This window comes from Pteropus medius, unplaced genomic scaffold (assembly GCF_902729225.1).
Source record: "Pteropus medius unplaced genomic scaffold, Ma_sr-lr_union100, whole genome shotgun sequence".
NCBI lineage: Eukaryota > Metazoa > Chordata > Mammalia > Chiroptera > Pteropodidae > Pteropus > Pteropus medius.
In genome coordinates, this window is record NW_024344378.1 from 1,919,125 (window position 1) to 1,930,252 (window position 11,128).

Consider the following 11,128-nt stretch of genomic DNA (forward strand, 5'->3'; position numbering starts at 1 on the left):
TCCAGGCCAATTTTCACCCTGTCACCCCTCCGTGCCCTTCACACCTCATGATCATCCACAGAGAAATATCTTACCTGAAAGGAAGCAAGCACTGGCCTCACCTGTAGTTATGAAACAGTCTTGAAGTCCAGGCATTTTCCGATGGGTATTTTTGTGAAACGAGTTTGTTTTCCATCGGGTGGCATAATTAGTCTCAGTTTGCATAATTGCTAAGGGTCCATTGCGACTCTAATTTTAACGACAATCTAACGACAAAGCAGAGGTCTCTAAACATTTGGGGGGAGGTGCGCCCCATCGGTATAAAGTGTTCGATCGGAAATAGCCAAAGACGTCGACGTCGACATTCGTTGGTTTGTAAGTTGTAAGCTGTAGATGTGGAAGTCTTCCATTCTATTTTGAGCATCGTGAAAGGTGAGTCGGACGAGGGTACGCAGAAGTAGAAGGTCTAACAGTCATTCCCGTGTTCCAGCGTTTTAATCCACGCCAGCCTCTGGGTATGCGCACCCCACCCGGGAGGCCCCAGAGCCAGTACGGGGCCCGAGGGCTTCGGCGTGGTGCTCGGGACGGAGTGGAAAGGCCTCGCCCCCCTACTCAACCACGGCTCAGGCAGGGCGTCTCCTCTGTCACCGGAGCGAAGCCACGCTGGGTAACAGTGACTTTTAAGTATTCGTCAGTACAGTTCATTTCAATGTTTATTACTTTGTAATCACAAAGAATGAACCGTTTTCTTCCAGGCAGAGCACAGAGATAAGATGTTTGCCGTGATCACGGGGAGGGGAGGTAATGGATTTTATATCAGGGCACAGACACTGAGATCATGGACCCCGGTCATGCGTGAGCCTGCTATGTTGGGGGAAGATAGGGACTAAAGTTTATTGATTACTCACCACGAGCCAGGCATAGTTCTCGGTGGCTTAAATACGTCAACGGAGGTTATGGAGCCAAAGCCTTACCTGACGTTTGGAACCTGGCAGATGTTATTATTATTACTTCTCATGCGATCATCGAATTCGCCCAGACGACTAGGAATCAACATTCTCACTGTTTACAAATAAATCACCTAGGAATCAAAACGGTTTTACATCTCAGCCTTGGTCATACCCAGTAAAAGGCGGAAGAGACCTTCCTGCCTCCTTACCTGCATTTTTAGGGTTTTGAAAAAGATGTTTTCAACTTCCATCGCTGTGTAAGTTGTCCTGTAAGAGGCCAGAGCAGTGGCTGGTTACATCTCCTAGACCACGATGGCAGCTGTTTATTTGGTCATGGCCACAGAATGGCTCGTCCTGTCCTATGTCATTCTGGCGGTGAGGCCACAACGTGGGTGTTACTGTGATGTGCCAAGTGCCCACGACACGCTTTAAGACGACTTACCGTATTCCCGTGTTTTAAGCTCCCTATTTGTTGCTTTGGGGTGGGTGATGATGATGGGGTGGTGGCGATGGCGTTTCTGGGACCCTGGAGGAGAACAGGTGCACGCCGCGGCGTGCTGTGGGCGATGCGCATCGGTTACCCGCCACCGCGGCATGCCATCCCCCCGAAACGCGGTGGCTCAGAACAACCGTGAACGTCCACGATCTCGCGGGCGCTGTGGTCTGGGGTGTGGGTGCAGCTCAAACGCGCGGCGGGGGCGGGGCGCCCCTCAGGCTGCCCGGAGCTGGACGCTTCCTTCCCGAGTCGTCTCGCCGGTGACTAAAGGTCCTCGCCACGTGGCCGCCAGCTTCCCCCGGAGTCGAGAGGGAGAAAGGAGCAGATGACACGCGTCCCTTCTGCCATGAGACATTTGTTCCGAGGGGTCAGCAAGGGCAGCCGCGCTCGGGGTCGGCGACTCCCCCTTGAGAGGAGGGGGTCACAGGGCCACAGGTGTGTTTTCAGACCACCTCTTGAGGTTTGGGGGAGGATCGTGACCGCTGAATCTTGGACACGTTTTGTGTAAACTGCATCAGCCCTGAGGAGCGTCCGATGCTTTACTGTTTGCAAGCTGCCGAGTTGGCCGCCGCTCTCACGGGAGCTGAGAAGGGCCGGCGTCGTCCTCCAGGTCGGAGCACAGGTGTCCTCCTCATGAGGGCTCTGGGGCGCAGCCGGAATGTCCCCTGACCCTCGGCCTCGGAGAGGGTCAGGGGACATTCCCACAGGCGGTGCCCTGCGGCGCGGGGCTGGGCCTGGCTGAAGGCAGGCTTGCTACCCGGCCCTTCCCTCCCAGGGCCTTGCTGACACCATCTGTCCTGTGAGGCTGCCCGCCCTTGAGACACGTCTGCGAAGACGGTCGCCAGACCAGCACGTGGCCAGTCGGGCCTCTACCCATGGGGAAATTTCCCTCCACCTCACCTGTTCTCTCTTAGAAAATGTTATCGAAAAGGTGCTTGTAGGAGTCAGGGCTCCCCAGAGAGACACAGAGGGTGTGGGTCAGAGGGTGTGGGTGCAGCTGCAGATGACGTATTATACAGGACTCTATGTTAGGTTATATGTCGTGTTGCAGGTCGTAGCTTATACATCACACGCTATGTATTATACATGATATGTCAGGTACTATAGATTACATAGTATTATATATATTGTCGTATATCATGTTGCAGGTTGCATATCCTACATTCTACATGACATATTACATGTTATCGTGTATTACGTTATGTATTATGTTGCGGGGTTCGGTGTGTGGGGAGATGTAAGCGACTCGGCTCTTCGCCAGCAAAGTTCTGAGGCTCGTCTGCTTAAAGAGCCGTTCTCGGCCACCATTTATGACCCCGTGCTCATTGACAAGTTACCAGAGCATGGCAGACACAGGAAACGGGGAGGAATTCCTTGTCCAGTGGCGGTCGGGGTCGTGTGGGGTGCTAGCTCCAGCAAGCGCTGGAGCCAGTCTCGCCAGGAAAACCTTTGGTCTGGTGCGGCTCTGATGGGTGGGTGGGCCCGCTGACTGCCGGAGCCTCCTGGCCCTCCCCTCCCAGAAACATAGTTTGAACACCGCTTCTCCGCCCCAAACTCTTCCTTTGAAATACTTACTTACGTATTGCCCTCTTAAGGGATCTTCAAAAATGACAGACTTACACATTTTAAAAAATGTAGCATTAGGTCAGAGTTTAAAAAAAAAAAAAAATACCAGGATGCACAGAATGTTTTCTCAGGGATTCTTCCCTTGCAGCATCCCCTGGGAACGGGGACTCAGAAGGTCGGGGACGCAGGCCGCTGGGCCCCGAAGGGCCCGTGTCCCTCTGTCTCCGTGATGCTCCAGTCTCGCTGGGTGGAAACAAGCCCTGAACCTCTCACCTAATTGTCATGGCCAAGCCCCGACTTCCTTCCTTTTCTCGAGCTTGTTTTGCCCATTTCACAGCGTTCGTGTTATCACGGTCACTCGCCTTTTCAGCTGGGAACAAGGTCAGCGTTCTCACAGTGACCCCGGGCGAGCTCGCGTAATCGTGGCCACTCGGCTGTGCTGACTGTGCTATGTTGTTTTGCTATGTCCTGCTGCTTGTATAACTGTATGTGTCCCTTCCCTCCGTGAGTACTTCCTGGGCGGGTAGCAGTCACCTGGACACCAAGGGAATGTCAGAGGCAAAGAAGACGTGGCCACTGCCTTCCAGGACAGCGACCCTTAGCCGGGGAGTCAGAGTTACGAGTCACTGAGAAGATAATGTGAGTTCCAGTTACGGTTCCCGGTGGCCATGGCATTAAGTAAACAGAGCTCATCTTCCTGTGCTAGCCCAATTTAAAGTTGCATCTGGCGTCATGCACAGGGCTTTAAAAAGCATGACTTTAAAAACTCAGAGAATGTCAGAAGTTAAACATATGTTTTCTGCAATTGTTTTCCTCATGTTAACCGTTTTAGGAAGCGAAACAAGTTGGCCTATAATATGCTATCAAAATAAATTTAAGTCAAAAGCAATTTGTAATGAATCTTTTCATTAAGTAGGTTATCAAAAAAAATAGGCTATGATTTGGAGAGTTAATGAGAAGAGACAAATTAGGAGATTATGGAAGACACAATCAAGGTTTCTAAAACTTAGCTTTCAAAACCCTACGAGGAGACAGAAAAACATATAACTACATTTTTTTTACAAAATTTTTTTTACCAAAAAAAAAAATGTAATTCTCTCTCCCTCTCCCTCCTTATTCTCTCTTCCTTTTCTTAGAATTCGTATGTTAAGTTTGCATGGTTCCCCTTTCAGTATCCTTATTTACAACACTGTCATCGGTTTCCATAGCTACGCAGTACTCCTGTTTCCATAGCAACACTCTTGGTTTCCTAAACAAACAGTATCGCAGGGTTAATCTTGTTTCAGTGTTATTGTGCTATGTTATTAGATACAAAATTCAAAAAATAATTTAAGCAGGGCTTGAAACGAGGTGGGTTGGTTTTATTGCTTAGTGCCTGGCGATATTAAATTTCAATTTCATATTAAAATACACATCCATTTGAAAAGTAGTGGGGATTTTGCATAGTAAACATGATTCCAATTTTATTCACTACTTATAAAACACTATAATTTAATAAGAGGGTGTTCTAGTACATAGCAATATACAGGGAGAGGTTTGCCGTCTTCAGATTAAAATGACTGTTTTTCAGTTGGCCTGGATGATTTAGCGTCCCCAAATCTCTAAAGTCATTTATAGCTTACCCACAACAATATTTCCCTTTGCCATTTTTGCATCTTAAGTAATTTCTACCCATTTTGCCTTTTATTTTACAGCCCCGCAGGTACGGACTTCAAGGGGAACTTTACCGCGTCCGATTTCTCGAAAATTAAAACTAATCTGTGTCTTTCGATTTGCTTCTCATTACCCTGAATTTCCTCTCTTAAGAGCACCGTTTGCGGACTTTTTCAGAAGGGGGACTTTACCTCGGCCCCAGCTCCCCGGGGGGTGAGCACATTGACCTCTGCAGGGCAGCTGGCTGGCGTGGGGAGAAGGTGGCCAGTGCTGGGGTGAGGGGGTGGCTGTTCCCTTTATTCGGGAAGTGAGAGGAGCTCTGCCCCCTGTGGGCCGGCAGGTGAGCTCCCTGCCCGCCCCCCGGGCACTTCTGAGCCACCTGGCCGCTTTCTTTTCAAGTGTGCCTTCCTTTGAGAATGCTTTTAAACGGGTGTCCTCTTCCAATTTCAGCAGGAAAGGGGTCAATAGGGAGCCTAACAGAAGGACCTGTCAGCGTGAACGCTTTGGGAACAGGAATCGACAATGAAAGAGAGGAGATGTCAGGTTTGGACCCACCACGCCTAGACGGCGGCTCGGGGAGGTCAGGCGGCCCAGCCGCTGGCTCTCGGCTCAGGTGTTTCTCTCTGCCTTACTGGACGCCCGAGCCTCCGTTTCTGGGGAAAGCCGCCTGGCCTGCAGTGTCCTTGCAGACAGAGGCGCACAGGACGTGAAGGGGGACACGTGCCAAGCCAAGCGGAAGCCCTCGCTTGGTTTCTGCACTTCCCCGCCCCAACTTCCTCCTAACTCGAGGTTCGGGGTCCACAGGAGCCTGATTCCCCTGTGGGCCTGTGACTGAGTTTGGAGGCTGACTGAATCATGAAGATCGCGATCCGATCGATACTTCGGAATTCTCTAGAAGAGCGAGCTCTCTTTCCATCCTTTAGGCAGCAAAGTCAGTGACGTTTTCGTAGGCTGCGTGGTGCTGGGTTTGTTTCTCGTCCTTCAGAATCCTGTTGCCATTTTCATTGTTGTACCTTCCTAGCAATGCTTCTTTCCCTTTCTGTGGCAAATCGTTCTTTTCTGAGGTCATATTTTAAAAGGAAATTATATTTGAAATGTCTAAAAAAAAAAAAATCCAGGGCTTCCTAGGGGATTTAGTCATTTGGGTTTTCCTTATTTGTGAAATCATGCTCAAAGATTGTATACGCTTCTAAGAATCAAAAGGACCGTGGTTTCTAATTATTTCCACTTTTATTCATGGGCTAAATATATACATTCACTCAATCGGCATCGACCTCATGATGAATCACGATGAGTCTCTCTGCCCTTCCCAAAAAAACCCGACAAAGCTGCAACAAAACCAACTCCCTTTGGAAAAAGAGGCAGCAGATTCTCAACAGTGGCTCGTCTGCCGCGGAGACACCCCAACCGCCAGTGCCAAGTGCACACGTGTGACAAGTGCACACGTGTGACAAGTGTGGGCGGGGGCAGGGTCAGCCTCACACGGTGAAAAGCACATGAACTTATGAAAATCAAGCACTTAGCACAGTACCAGCACGTACCAAGTATTCGATGAATGTCCTAGATTGCTGTTACTTTGGACTCATCTCATTGTTCATAAACTCATCTCGTTATTTATAACAAGCAAGACATCAGTGGCGTGATCTCTCGCCTGCTCTACTCATGTGTTACGAGATAGATATAGATATAGATAGATATAGATATAGATAGATATAGATATAGATATAGATATAGATATAGATATAGATATAGATAGATATAGATATAGATACATATTTTTTTTTTGAGGGAATCCTCTCATAGATGATGGTTTCAGATAGTTGTGGGAAAATCTGACCTGGCAGAAGGAAATACGCACATAATTTCTGAAAGCTTATGGTCGCTGTGGTGAGAATGCCCGATTCAGACGACCATTCTCAAGATTCTCCATTCGTAAAATGTCACACGGAGGATCACGACTTATCAAGAAAGCGTCTCGATCGGGAAGCAAAGACCGCCATTGACACCGCACATTCAGATGTGCGTGCGCGGTTCCACCAGACACCCATGTGTCATTTCCTCCCGGCTGAGACGACTGGAAATCAGCCTTAGCCAGGCGGCCCGTGGGCTGCACGCTACGGCACCCACACGAAGGAACACTTTCGCGGGACAAATGGAAAGGAAACCTCAGCAAGCAGTAGGTTTGGCGAGGCCGATCCCCCACGGTGAGCCGCCAAGCCAAGCCAAGCGTTCGGTCAGCGGGCCGTGTCCCTTGTTGAGATAATGAGGCCATTCCCTCGTGTTTGTTCCCCGCAAACATGACGGGGACACACGTGACTTTGAGGGGCTTTTCCAGGCGAAGCTCACACTATTTCCCTTACATAAAAATACATCACGATAGATAGCAGGTGTGCCAAAAACACACAGTCTCAGCGGAAGAATGACCTAGGGTGACTCGTAGTACGGCAGCTGCCGGAGGCATCCAGGAAAAGGATGGCGGATGCAACCCAACTGTCAGATGCCAAGTTCAAGTCCGGGCTCAACCCTCTGTGAACTGTCTGACTTTGAGGAAGTTCCCTAACTTCTCTGTGCCTCAGACAATTTACTCACCTTTGCTACAAGGAAGTGATCGCACCTAACTAATGCCGAAAGGCTATTATAAGAATAAACATAACTACATACACAGAGTGATTAGAGCTCTGCCTTATACACGTGGTGATCAGTGCATGTTAGTGGTTATTAGGAAATGAATAACGTTTCCTGTAACTGCCATTAATATTACTGGTCATATGTTACGGCTCTGTGAGTAGCTTGCAATTTTGCCAAAGCTAATTACGAGTTTATTACGGTCGATTCGGTAATCCTGCAAACGCTTAGCCACCCTCCCGCTTCTAGGTCCTGCAGAGATCTCAGATCTAGAGAGAACTTAGCAATCGGTCACTAATGATCCTTAAACTTCGGGTTTGACTACGTCGATGGAATTCGTGCAGGAAGCGTTTAACCAGTGGTTTTAGTCAGTGCTAGTTGCTGTAACAAAGCACCGCAGGCCAGGGCTTGACGACGCATGTGCTTTCTCACGGTTGGAGGCTGGAAGTCCACCATCAAGGTGTCTGGTGAGGCTCCGCTTCCTGGCTTGTAGGTGGCTGTCCTCTCGCTGGGTCCTCATGTGGGCTTTTTATCTGCATATTCTTAGGAAGAATGAGAACCAGAGAGAGAGAGAGAGGGAGAGAGAGAGACAGACAGACAGACAGAGACAAGGCGGAGGCAGAGGCAGAGAGAGCTGGCCCATTTCCTCTTCCCCTACGGACACTGACTGTCCCGGATCAGGGGCCCACCTGACTCAGCTTTAATGATTTCCATAAAGACCCCATTCTCTAAATACCATCATATTGGGCATATTGACGATATGATGGTTTGCGTCTTCTATAGGCGCCCTATAATCCAGAATAACACTAATACATCTCTGTCCTCATGCCGCTAGCCAGGTCCCAGCCTCTGTCACTCCGTGTCTGGGGTCCTGCCCTATGGCAGGGGGAGCCTCTGGAAAGGCTGTCGGTGACTCGTGTCTGTTCTTCTATCTGATAACTTTCGGCGTCAAACACCTACATTTTGGTTCGATTTCCTTCCGGCCGGCTGCGGATGGTTTGCTGCCAAGCCGCGTTTTGCTCCTGCAGGTCTTTGCGACGGTCCGTAGCGGGGGTTCTGTCGGGCCCGTTCTGCTTGTCGCTTCCTCTCTCGGTGTTGGTGACCGCGCTCATTCTGCATCGCAGAGTGTTCCCGGTTTACAAGATCCCACGGTGGCTCCGTCTGGTCCCCACTCCCCTCCCCACCCCCACACGCGCATTCGCCAGTGTCAAGGTAAACGCGGACCAGTTCTGTGCTACCCAGAGGGCCTGGCTCCTTTCTGGGGAGCAGTTTCCGTGGGGGACGGCTCAGGACTGTCACCCCACCTCACCAAGGACAGAGCCCGATATCCCCCGTGGGTGGCTTCGAGCCTTACTCATCCAGCACTCATTTTTCCTTAGAGGAGGGGGTGTGAGCTCTGCTGTGACTACAAGGCGAAGGAAGCCGAGGTGACTTTCCTGCCGCAGCGGAGGGGACCCGGCTTCCAGGCCACCTGGGAGCGGAGATGGACGTTCAATCGTCTTCATCCTTTTAAACAGCAGCTCTGAGGGAAAGTCTTCTTAGACTTTCTCATTTTTTCCTGAAATACTTATTGATTTTTTTTCTTCCCTATTTCTCTCCATAAACCTCAGAACTGGCATTTTTCTAAAATTATGGTTCCTCTCACTTTTCAGACATTTCAGTGAATTCCTGAGATTCCTTTCTCTGCTGATCAGGACAATGATGCCTGGAGCTGCCTGCACTCGGGAGCGGGGGAGGGGGTGTCACATTTGTAATCGCTTTGACATCCAGGAGCTTCTGGAGACCAAGAGGAGGGGTCTGACCTCGCTGAGAATGGGGGTGCCTTGCAGACGAGGAAGTGGCTTGGCTGGCTGGCCAGTGGGTGGAAGCTGGGGGCCTTGGGTTAACCAGCGGGGGAGGGATCGTGTGGCAAGTCCCTCCGGCTCAGGGCTCAGAGAACGTTTCCTGGCGAGGGGCAGAGAGCCTGTTCTGGTCTTTGAGAAGGCGTTTCTAACTTTCCTAGGGGTTTCTCCCCATGCCCGGGCTCCGCAGAGGGCTGGCTCCCCGTCTCTCTCCCCCTCTGGGGCTTTCCTGTTACTAATTGTGGGCACACTGAGGCAGTGACTTCTCCGTCCTTCCTCCCAAACCCCCATTTTCAGCTCAGCAGCTGAGGGCGTAGATAAATAGGTCAGTGACTCCTGGCGTCACGGGGAGCTCCCGGCCACAGGCAAGCTGGGCACGGTTCGAAATGCAGGAGAGAGCCGTCTAATCACACGTGTCAGTGGGGTTAACTCGCTGTAGTGACAAGTTCCAGGAACAGATGAGGGATACGAATAGACTGTGACAGCTCTTCCCAGAGCCACCGAATCAGGGAGCAAAGTGACTCATTTTTACTAGTTAATGCATAAAGATTTGCATGGAGGTGGGAGGACTCAGGCCCTCTGCCTGGCCTCACCACGGGCTGTTCTCCTCCTCAGAGCTGCCTGGCCTGGCCAGACAGGTGTGAAACACCTCCATCCCTTGCCGATGGCCGTTATAGGAGCAGATTATCACATTGTGTATTACGAGCAGATTATCGCATTGTCAAAGAGCTCTGCTGGGTTTCCCATTTTATTTTACTCATTGTCTCAAACTTCCAGGCATTTCCTCACACTCCTGTGAATTCAAGGCAAGTGGGGCGAGTCGTAAATCAGAACAAGTCCATCTCCTCCACGGAGGAGACTTTCCTGGCTAAACAGCCTCGCGGGTCAGCGTCTGGGGTCAGTCATTACTACGGCAGTTTGGGGATTCGGTTGGGCAAACCCCGTGACGCAAACGTGTCTCCCCAAAGTCTTCCAAGTGTGTCCAGCCCCTCTCTGTCCTGTCCCTGGTGCTATCGGTTCATTTAGTCATCAAATACACATGGCAAACACAGGCATCTGCCCGTCCGTCCCTGGGGAGGCGGCCATAAAAATCGTCAGCCTTGACTTCGGGGCCAGTCCTCAAGGAGCTGGCAAAACAAGCAGCTCCTTACAGCTGTGGGCACAGCTTTCTGCGGGCAAGGTCACGGACGCCCAGCCTCGCAGGTTCTGTGCTTACCACCGCCCCTGGCACATTGACCCTTCTGTAAATATGTGACTGAAATAGATGAACGAATTGCACCAACGAGATAAGGAGCTGTATTCCAGGGCACTTACCTCCTGTTTCCCCCACCCCGGTAGTAGACCGAAGAAAGGTATGAAGACCCACTCACCTGCACTGTGGCGTCTGAAACCGACAGCCCCACGGTTGTGAGTTTGCGGTCGGGCAAAGAGGTGAAGTCTAGGGAAATGCCGGTGGAAAAATATACACATAGGCGTTTATATATTTTTCCTTAAAAATCATATCTTTAGATTAGGGTTTCAACTGTAAACATATGTTGGCAGTCTGGGGCACGAGGCTTCTTCTGACATCAGGGGCAAATAGTCAAATGACCTTTTACTGCTGCGTCCACAGCCGATCTCACCGAAGCCGAGTAAGAAAAGCCACCACCTCACCCAGGGTCTCCACTGAATCAGGTGTTTTGAACTAGTCAAAATGTCCACTTTTATCCTGATATGAAAAAATACCACTAATTGTGAACTTAATAAGAAGTTGGGGATACCAGTTTCTAATTGATCGTTAGTACCATCTCACTCTGTGCATGTGCACACACACCACACGCACACACACACACACACACACACACACACACACACACACCGCTGCTTTTACACACACACACACACACACACACGCACGCACACCAGGTCCTATGTACAATTTTAAATCCAAACAGGTTGGTAAATTAAATTTTCTGCCATTTTATTCTGCTCTAGATTCCTGGGTCGTTTGGGAGCTACCGGCTTAAGGAATAAAATTC

At 50.2% G+C, this 11,128-nt stretch overlaps 1 long non-coding RNA gene across 1 annotated transcript; it reads right to left on the reverse strand.

Annotated features, from left to right (window-relative positions):
* Positions 1–5,855: 5,855 nt before the first annotated feature.
* On the reverse strand, positions 5,856–10,435 carry LOC120608987 (uncharacterized). The gene is made up of 2 exons (XR_005654583.1): positions 9,362–10,435; positions 5,856–8,382 (listed from the first exon to the last, which is right to left on the reverse strand). It is a non-coding gene; the product is annotated as an uncharacterized LOC120608987 (long non-coding RNA).
* Between the last annotated feature and the right edge of the window lie 693 nt (positions 10,436–11,128).